This window comes from Melanotaenia boesemani, chromosome 16, assembly GCF_017639745.1.
Source record: "Melanotaenia boesemani isolate fMelBoe1 chromosome 16, fMelBoe1.pri, whole genome shotgun sequence".
NCBI classification, from domain to species: domain Eukaryota; kingdom Metazoa; phylum Chordata; class Actinopteri; order Atheriniformes; family Melanotaeniidae; genus Melanotaenia; species Melanotaenia boesemani.
Window position 1 is genome coordinate 27,596,858 of NC_055697.1, and position 9,938 is coordinate 27,606,795.

Here is a 9,938-nt window from a genome sequence, read left to right on the forward strand (position 1 = left end):
CCCAAATTTTGGGAATTTGAGATGCCTCTTGTGACTTGTTTGACATTAACTTCATTAATGTACTTCAAAAAAATTTTGCCAAGCACTTTGTGGACATTTCTGCCATAAAAATGGCAAAAAAGAAGGAAAAAAAAGTAACTAAATAAACTCATGACACTGATTCTTCTGACTGGATGTGTGATATTTAAAGATCTGCTAAACATTTTAAAAGAAAAAATCAGAATGGATGACTGGCATCAAATGGGATCCATCATTTCCTCATAATATATTTCTTTTGTGCTTGATAAGTCAAAATGTACACTGTGGGAACTGTCAGCTGCATGGATTTGTCAAGGTGACCCAGTCATTATATTTGATATTTATTCTGCAACACAAGAAGTCCAATAACACCTTACATACTGTATGATAAAACGATTCTTGCCACAGTGCAGTATTTTCTCTCTACTTGCTTTTACTGTGTTGAACTTATACATTCAGTTCCCCAACGAGTGACCAACTGAAACAGGCCAGCTTTATTGCCTCAATCTGTCATGTTTTTCACTGCATGAACCCCTCTCATGGATACAGTGCTTCAAACACTTTTGAAAGCATGCATTGACCATGGCCCTGCAGAAACGACCCCTGCAAATTTATAAGCCTATAATGAGCTCCTATGGAAACTCTCAGTCTGTGAAATGAGGCAGAATTATAGAGGATTAACCACAAAGTAACCCAATTCAGATCTATTGTCATAATGTCTGTCTCCTCTGCTCCTTTGTCCTGCTTTAATTTCCTCTCCTCCTCATCCCATGTCTCTCTCATCCTGTGATGACAAATTTATAAACCTGTCATCTTCTTCCTTCCTCATCTTCTATCCCATTCACGTCATTTCACTGCTCCGCTCTCCACTCCCCTCTATTCTGTGGCGCTCATAATGTCTTTGATAAAGACTGTCAGATTAATTAATGTGATTAAGTGTGCATCCCTCACTGATAACAGACCTTCAAAATTTAACTTTAGGACATTAGTGTGGCTGACTAAAAGGTTGGATGGGTGATTGACTAACTAGAAGAGGGCAAGCAATAACTGGCCTACTAATTAATTAATTAAATATATATATACATATACATACATATACATATACATATATACATATATATACATATATATATATATATATATATATATATATATATATATATATATATATATATATATATATATGAATTTGGACATCAACCAGGAGCTCTTTACATTCACAATTATAACACTAAAGACATGAAAAGGAAAAGAATAAAGTGAAAAAATATAATGTTGTGAAAGGAATAAAACAGCTAATCAATGGATGCTAACCACTGAAAGATAGCAAAGTAGAACAGTGGGTTTGGCCACTAAATGTGAGAAACAATATAACAGTGGGCACTGTGCCTCACTGTCTCTATTGGTATATTAACATGCAGACAGATTTGTGCTGTTGCACAGAAATGCAAGCTCTAGAGCTTGTTGTTGTGAGAGCAGGTACCCTCAATGGCTACTGTAATAGGACAAAAATACATTCTTTTTGCAATGACACTAACATTTCTAATCTTAACCAAGGGTGAAATTGAAGCAGAAAATTAGAGTTTCAATAATAGTTGTTTTTACTTAAACCATCTCAACCTGCCAAATGGCATCCATGAAGGTGAAATGTGTGGTTGTAAAATATTTTAAAAAATGTAATTTAACTGAAGCCATGTTTTTCTTGTTTGTACTACAGCGGTGCAAGCAAGCAAGAAAGCAAGCAAGCAAGCAAGCAAGCAAGCAAGCAAATAAATAAATAAATGGCATGGAACATAGGAGCTGTGCTAGCACATGTCTTCCTTGAAGTGTTGACTGCAAACCAATGTGTGGTTTGTTATATTGTGATGACTGTAAAACCTAATCCATTGTTCTTTCACAGCAAAGTTTTTTGGTAAATAAAGAAAGCTAATGTAATAAGCAATCCGCTACTGCAATGCCCTGTGGGTTTATGGCATGTAAATGCAGGTCTGTCTTAACTCGCCTTTTACTGCCCGCCATTGGTTCACAATGATTTGAATGCAGAAATACTCAGTATAGCCATTTTGATCAAAAGATACGTCCTCTAGCGTCAGATAAAGGGTAATTTATTTAGGAACATCCATTTCATAGGTCACTGCCCTCATACTTCAGTGCATCCTTTATGTTGGCATGGTTGCTAGGCAGTACATCCACCAAAAGGCAGTGCAGAGTTCGGCGCTCACCTTCAAGTTCTGACATCAGTTGTAGACAATCACAAACATGGTGATGGTGGAGATCATGATAATGTCCATTCTCAGAAAGAGACAAAAAGAGGCAGTGCAGTAGACGACAGTGGTCTGTGTAGCCATTAAATACAACAAGGCTTCATCTTTTTTGCTCCTTTTGCTGGTAACACATCAGCTATACTGTACAACACTGCCGCTGTGCATTCTGCTATGATACTGCATCGGAGGGACACAGCTGCAAGAGCTCTGGAAACTTGACAAAATTAGGCAGGTAAAGAACACAAGAGATGAGGGGAAGCTCCATATCTGACTGTAGCATAGAGCATAAATGGGTTTTAAGGTGTTGGCTTTACTCTCAGGTCTAGCAACACAGCACTAAACTGCTTTATCAAACCACCCCTCTTTCCTCCGTTTGTAGCCTTCGTAGCTTGTTAAACGAAAGACTTGACAAAGATGTCTGCTCCAACGTAGAAATGCTTATGATGTGCATTTCCCTCACATCTCTTTTAGGAGTGGTACTGAACAGGATGACATAAGTTGTGTTTAAGGTGTTCTCATTCCTGGAGACACAAACACAGGCGTTAAGAAAGGTTAGGTTAGGATGGTATGTTATAGCCTAAAGCAGGACCTGAGCCAATGTGGTGCTGGAAAAATCTGAACCATTTCTATATACCTCAAATCGAAGATACCACATCTTATAAGATCTTACACAACTGTGAGATATATTTATCTTAATTTAGTCAATTAAGAATAGGCTATAGCAAAGAAAAAGAATCACAATTCTATATTATTTGTTAAATTCTATTGCTTAATGTTGCCCACCCCCCATATTCACTTCAACATTTCAGCCTTAAACTGCCCCAATTAATGTATATCTACATGGTCTGAAGAATGTATACACACAGGCTAATGTGCTGTATTTTAGAAGCTTTCTTTTGCATATGCAACACGATTGCATGTGAAAAGGATAATTTCAAGTCAAGGTCATAATATTTTGTAATCATAACCACATTGCTTTGCTTTTATTCATCACAAGTAAAAAAAAAAAAAAAAATACAGTAAGCAGCAAATGAAAGCAAACATGAAGGTTAGAATGATATATGTAGAGAGAGTACGGGGACTAAATAGATAGAAGATCTGTGTTATTTCATTCTCTAACCGTCTTCACACAGACTTAAGCCTTTCAGGTGGTTTTTTGTCCCTATTGTAACATTTTGACTTTACATGTGGTGCCACTGGTTTGTCCATAACAAAGGGGGAAGTCTTCAACAAAGATTGTTACTCCTACCAGGCTGTACTGGAACACACAAACTGGGTCAGATTTGAAAAGATCATCCATGGTCATTCCTACAGTTCTTCTAAGGCCTCTTGGGAAGCCAATCTGCTCTGCCTTGGGCTAAATAAGGCTTCCTACTACATTTAAATAACTGCACTCTGGTGTCAGCCTAGGGTATTAGTGTTGGTCCCTACTTTGCAGATTTAGTGATAAGCCCTGGAGCAGCTGGGTGTATTGCAGAAAGGGTAAGAATTTGCTGTGGGCCTTCTGTGTAGATATCCAGAAGCTGGAGTTGTGATTGCGGATGGGGTTTAAAACCAGCAAATGTAGAGTCTGTACATGAGAGGTGAGCATGTTGGCAGAAAACAAAGAATGTCAAACTGGTCATTTGCTGCAGAACTGGTTTTCAGTGGAGAGTTGGTCATTTGTGAGTAAACAACAATAATTATCACATGCAAACTTATAATATGCAGGTGCAGAGATAATAAGCCAGGTTTATTGCTTTTTGTCTACATATTAAAGCTTTTTTCTCTCTCTTCTACAGACAAAAATGTGCAAAGAAGTTGATAAAGTAAGGGAAAGTGTGTCTTGCTACCATATTAAACTTCTAAAAGTGTAAAAGAGAAGTTTAGGTTTGGTTGAGCCACTTATTACAAAGAAAGCTTGGCAGTGTTGAACTTGCTTTGCAGTATCCTTGTTTTAAATTTCTACTTTGAAGATGTAGAGCACCACCCTCAGCCTGAGAAAAGTTGAGTCAGTCTGCATGTTGTACAAAAGATTTGGAGGAGGAACCAGAACTAACTGAGAATTAACACTCAGTACTTGTTAAGTGGTTCTATCACATTATTGGAGAAGCTAACAGAAGCTGGGTGGAGAAGTAAGTTGGTGTGTTTATTTCTGGTTACTAAAATGGCAAACATGACATGTTGCGTTCATGATTATAGTAGCGTGAAATCGGATTCTGTAAGTTTTTATGTCTTAGTCACAGATTTTAAATAACAGTGGGAAATGGATTCAGTTCATTAGGAGACACTGTAATATCCAATCCAAAATAGAAGCGAGGACACTGGTCTTTAATCTGCAGTTTACATTTTTCAGAAAGTCCTCTCACAAATTTAACCCTGAAACTAACTAAGTTATTTTAAGTTTCCATTCCAAACATTTATGATTACAAGTACAAGGAGGCATGTCCAACATTTCTTTTAATGAGTTTTCTTTCAAGACACCAGGGCACATAAACAACAATAGCAATGTGATAACTGCCATTCAATGAGTGAGGTAGCAGCCCACATCATTACCTTATTACTGTTTGCTCTTCACACTATCAGCTTAACAAAAAAAGATTTTTTAGATGAAACTGCAAAAAAGTCCTGAGAGACTGGACTGTTGATGGAGATCATTAGCATATTCATAAACCCCACTCATCTAAAAAGGAAGACATTGGAGAGTAAAGCCACAAGCCAAGGCTGTGAGAGTTTGATTCATGGCAAAAACTTAACATTTAAGAATCTGAAGTAAATTCAACAGTAAAACAGATGAGCTGTTAAAAAAAATCTGGATCTGCAGGGGAGCTTAAACATCAAGACAGACCTGCCTAATACATCCTCTTTCCTGGTTGCTATGAGAGCTTTTCCTCTCACCTCACATTTACAACTTTCATCATATTGTGCCTCAAGTGTCTGAAAAGTGCAAACAAAAATTTGCACAATTTAGATCCGATTTTATTAATCAAGCACTCAACGAGGCACATTCACTTTAGCACACTAGTATTTTACATGCACTTAAGGAATTTTGTAATTACTGGGGTTATATTTCACCCTTCTACAATAATGGATTGAAAAGCTACAGATTGAAGGAGTCAGTATGGAACATCATATATAACGTGTGGGTGACAGTCTGCAGGGATGTGCTGAATCTTAAACACAGCTACTCCCCCTCATAAAGGCAGCATTCAGTAAGAAGCAAAGATTCCTGCTTAGCATTGCAACAACATTGCATTACGAAAGCATACATTTTAAATCCATTAATGATATTAAATAAATAAAATATGGTACATGTGAAACTGCTTTATGCAGTCTACATAGTTTGACAGATAATTTAAGTAGGCATGGTGAAGATTACACAAAGCATTTTCGCTTGGTTAAAGCGGCTTTCAATAACAGACAAATTATCTGCCATTTCCATTTAATGCAAACACTTCATTTCCAGTTTTTGTCATCAGGAATGAAGCCATTTAGTTTATTGCTCTTTCCCTGCAGTAGAGTGCATTTACTGGTCAGATGTGAGGATGATGCCTCTTTTAGGCTGCTGCATCAAAAACAGTACATCTGATATAGTCATTGTCAAGGAAACAAGAACAAATCCACAAAGCACATGCTAGCATAGTTAAAGGTAAGATCAATGAATCTAGCGTTATCTAAACCAGTGGAGCTCATACTTGGGGACGTGGCAGTTTGGGAAAATGTCACAGGGGAACTCATGTTTTGACAACTTGGGCTCTTGCAAACATTTTGGTCCAGACTACTTGGTGGCAGAAATGCAACAATTAGTTTTTTCAACTGCCAAACAACAACAGACAGAGATCACGGTTTACCGAACTAAACCAAAGAGAAATAGAAAGAGAAACAGGTAACTAGACTGAAAGGAGGGCAGATATCTTGTTTCTTATTACATTCATCAGTAAGTCATACCAGCTTTTAAAATGAAACTTAAGATGAAAACCTGCTTGGTTCCACCAGCAGAAATGCAGCTGAATAAAAATACATTAGCTCTAAACTAGAGGAGACTATGAATGATGTTAAACTGGCTCATCTCAGCCACATAATCTGAATGAATTAAATCTCCAGCTTCAAGCAGAATCCTGAACGGGTCCACATTCTTCAACCCTAAAACCAGGTCACACACTTCCCGGGTGTTAACAGCCAATTACCCTCAGTATTCTCCCAGCCAAGTCTGGACCTGACCAATTGAAAGAAAATCCAGGGCCCAAACTGTGATGGCCCGGGTTATCGCACATAACATACTTTGGAGCTAGTTTATTATCAGCAGAACTTAACATACTTAATAAAACATGCATCATATTCCACCAAGTCATATTATCTCTGTGAAATGTTGCTGCTCACACCAACATGTTTTTTTAACCATATTGGCTGGAAAAAACAACACATTCACAGTACCTGGTTTAAACTGTGTTCTTTGTTCCTGAATCACAAGTCCAGCTCCAAGAAAGGAAACAACGGTGCCTGATACTTTATTTAAATATTAAAAAAAAAAAAAAAAAACGGTTCTTTAATACCTTTATTAAAAATAAATAAATACTATTCTCGGCCGTGATTCTCCTGCATCCTCAAATTTTAAATCATGTATATTTCTTAACACATGAAGCAACTTTCCTGCAGACCACCCATCAATACCAGTACTCAGCACATTGCAGGATTCTAGCATGTAATATAGACAGTCTTGTAGCTGGATTAGCATTTTTGCCTAAATACTTACACTTTTTGTTGTACTTACCAAACTTTGTTGTTTTTAGTACAGTGACGGGCAACGTGAGTCCATACAACAGTCAAGGAATGGACGAATGAGACAAGGTGGAAGGATCCAAATACAGGACTGAAGAAGATTTTATATTAACAAAAGATACAACAAAGACACAAATGAAGTGTAATGAACTGACAGTGACATCTAATAAATACAAAATGACCTGGCACAGAACAAAGGGTAAATACGAACTTAAATACTAAGGGAACTAATTACAAACAAGAAACAGGTGTGACAGACTGACCTGCAAGCCAGGAGCAGGAAGTAAAGCAAACACAACACACATGGGGAAAATCTCTACAAAATAAAACAGGAAGGACAGAACTCAAAATTACAAGACTGGAAACTAAGACCATTTATTTTATTTGACTGTTCTTTTTAATTTTCTCTCATGTAATTTGTCAACCTGTTTAAGTGACATTTTGTCTCCACATTGGGTCATCAGCCATCTTTTGCACAAAAAAACCCCAAATTGGCTCATTTATAGTGGCTATATATAGCCACTATAAATATATATATATGTATATATATATATACATATATACATATATACATGTAGTTCTTGAATATAAATCAAACTAAAGCAACATCAATTTATCCAATACAGCTTTTGATATCTGAATAGGCCCCGGGCCACTTTGTACTGGAAAAGGTGGGCCGTGAGGTGAAAAAGGTTAAGCACCCCTTCTCTATGCCACAGGGGCCAAACTCTGGTCCTCGAGGGCTACTATCCTTAAGGGTTTTTTTGTTTCCCTGCTCCAACACATTTGTCTGAAATTACTGGGTCATTGTGAAGAAGATGAAAAGAAGCTGTTTGGTCCATTTGATTTGAATCAGGTGTCCTGAAGTAGGTAAACAAAAACAACCTGAAGGATAGCAGCCTTCCAGGACTGGAGTTTGACACTCCTGTTCTACTCTAAATAATCTGCCTCCTTTTATATGGAGATTTTGGTCTGTTTTCAGATAGCTCGTGGATGTGTATCAAACTGTAGCAAATGGGGCATGTAGCATCCCAACCAGAATGTCACTCTCCAGAAATGACTGATGGCCCATGATGACGGTTTACACATTTATTATCTGTACAAGGCAAAATCACAGGCACACCGTAAGAGCTGAAAGCAAATAAAAATACAGTTACAGCTCACATAAATTCCATATAACCACACTTTTACTGGCAATAACCCGTACATCATTAGCTAGCGTTAGCTATTCGGTTAGCGCAACACGCTAAATCACATACAATACAATGAAGTACAATAAACTCCAAAATTCTGATTTGTAACAAACATAGCTCTGCACCTTCCAGCCAGGTGCTATAAAACAAACCGAACAAGTTCCTTAAATTTCCTTAACACGAACAAACTGTATCGTAACATTCCCGTTTTGTCTTCCCCTAACAACCAAGCGGAAGTTGCGAGGTGTCGTCGAACTGCATCCTCGTCTTCAAAATAAAAGCATTTAAAACAATAACTCTACAGTCATAAACAATGTAAAAAAAGGCACCATACTGTAAGTTGTTGTTCTTAAACAAAAGAAACATGGGTCATTTACAGGGTGGTACCACCAGGATAGTGTTGCGCAGCACAGCTCACATGTGACCAGTGAAAGGAAACAAGAAGGTTCTGACTGCCCACTACGCTACCTTCATCTCTTTCTGTAGATTACCATGATTTCTACTATTGCCATATTTGTTATTGTCTGAAAACTGACATCAGAACTTGGGAGTGATCTCTAACCTCTGCATTGCCCAATCACCATGCCAACATTAAGGATGCATTGGAGCATGTTGGCAGTAACGTTTGACAACTTTTGACATTGATGTACCTATTTATAAATGTAAACAGACCAAAAGTAAGCCTTATGTCTGTTGAAATGTACCAAGGAAAGACTGTGGATGTTGAAAAGCATGTTTCAACGATAATGTAACCCAGGTCTAATTTTATTTGCGTGGTTGAAAGTGCTGGAAGCTGCAGTGATGGCTGACCATTTATCACAATGTTTGGCGTTTCACCTGAAAAATTCTCTTGAAAATTAAGTTCAGAAATTAATTTTAAAGGTCAAATCTAAGAGGCTGTTTTGCTTACTGGACTTGTTGGCCCACAAACTATCAAGCAAACAAGTCAGCTGGCAGCCTCTGGCATGTCCAAGAAGTCTAATGGGCTTGACCACAACAATTCTAATGTATTTTTCCTACTCTGGAAGCAGACCAAAAAGACTTATTCAGAGTAACATTGTGAAATTCAAAATAGTTCTAATTCTGGCCATCTCTAGGCCAGCAAAGTACACCCTGCTGGCCTTCTCCTTGTCTGATTCATCAAACTTTTTAATTACAGTTCAAACTTGAAAAGGCTAAAAGAAGAGAAAACACTGTAAAAAAAAAAGAAAAGAAATATAGCTTAAAATAAATCTAAAACATTAATGAATAACTGTATTTCAAATGTTTTAGCTGTGTCAGCTAATTAAACTTATCTCTTTTGGGTGCCTGTGAACTTGTGCAATATCACTGCTGTAGCTGTCATTTAACATGCCTACTGGAGAAAGAAAAAAATAAATATGTGAGGCATTCAGGTTTCTGGAGACCATCGTCTTCAACATCTGTCATAGCTGTTTGATAGGAACATCTGCTTAATTAAAAGGCCTACAGAGATTCCTCTCCAGAGGAAACAGATAGCTCAAAGCTTTGTGATTAATCATAATTTTCAAGATTAGTATTTTAGACTTGAATCCTTCACAGTGAACATATGGAATTAAGTTATTTCTTTGTCTTTATTGATCAACAAATGTTAATGATCAGGTTTTGAATTCATATGCAAAGTAGGCTGTAGGCTATATATTTATATTCAGCTGAAAAAGTACAGTGAAGTTCTCTGAACAGTTAG

The 9,938-nt window shown here is 37.3% G+C and overlaps 1 long non-coding RNA gene across 1 annotated transcript; it reads right to left on the reverse strand.

Moving 5' to 3' along the window:
• Window positions 1-246: 246 nt before the first annotated feature.
• LOC121655756 lies at window positions 247-8,413 on the reverse strand. Its single transcript, XR_006013290.1, has 4 exons — window positions 8,347-8,413; window positions 4,587-4,590; window positions 3,418-3,423; window positions 247-257 (listed from the first exon to the last, which is right to left on the reverse strand). It is a non-coding gene; the product is annotated as an uncharacterized LOC121655756 (long non-coding RNA).
• Between the last annotated feature and the right edge of the window lie 1,525 nt (window positions 8,414-9,938).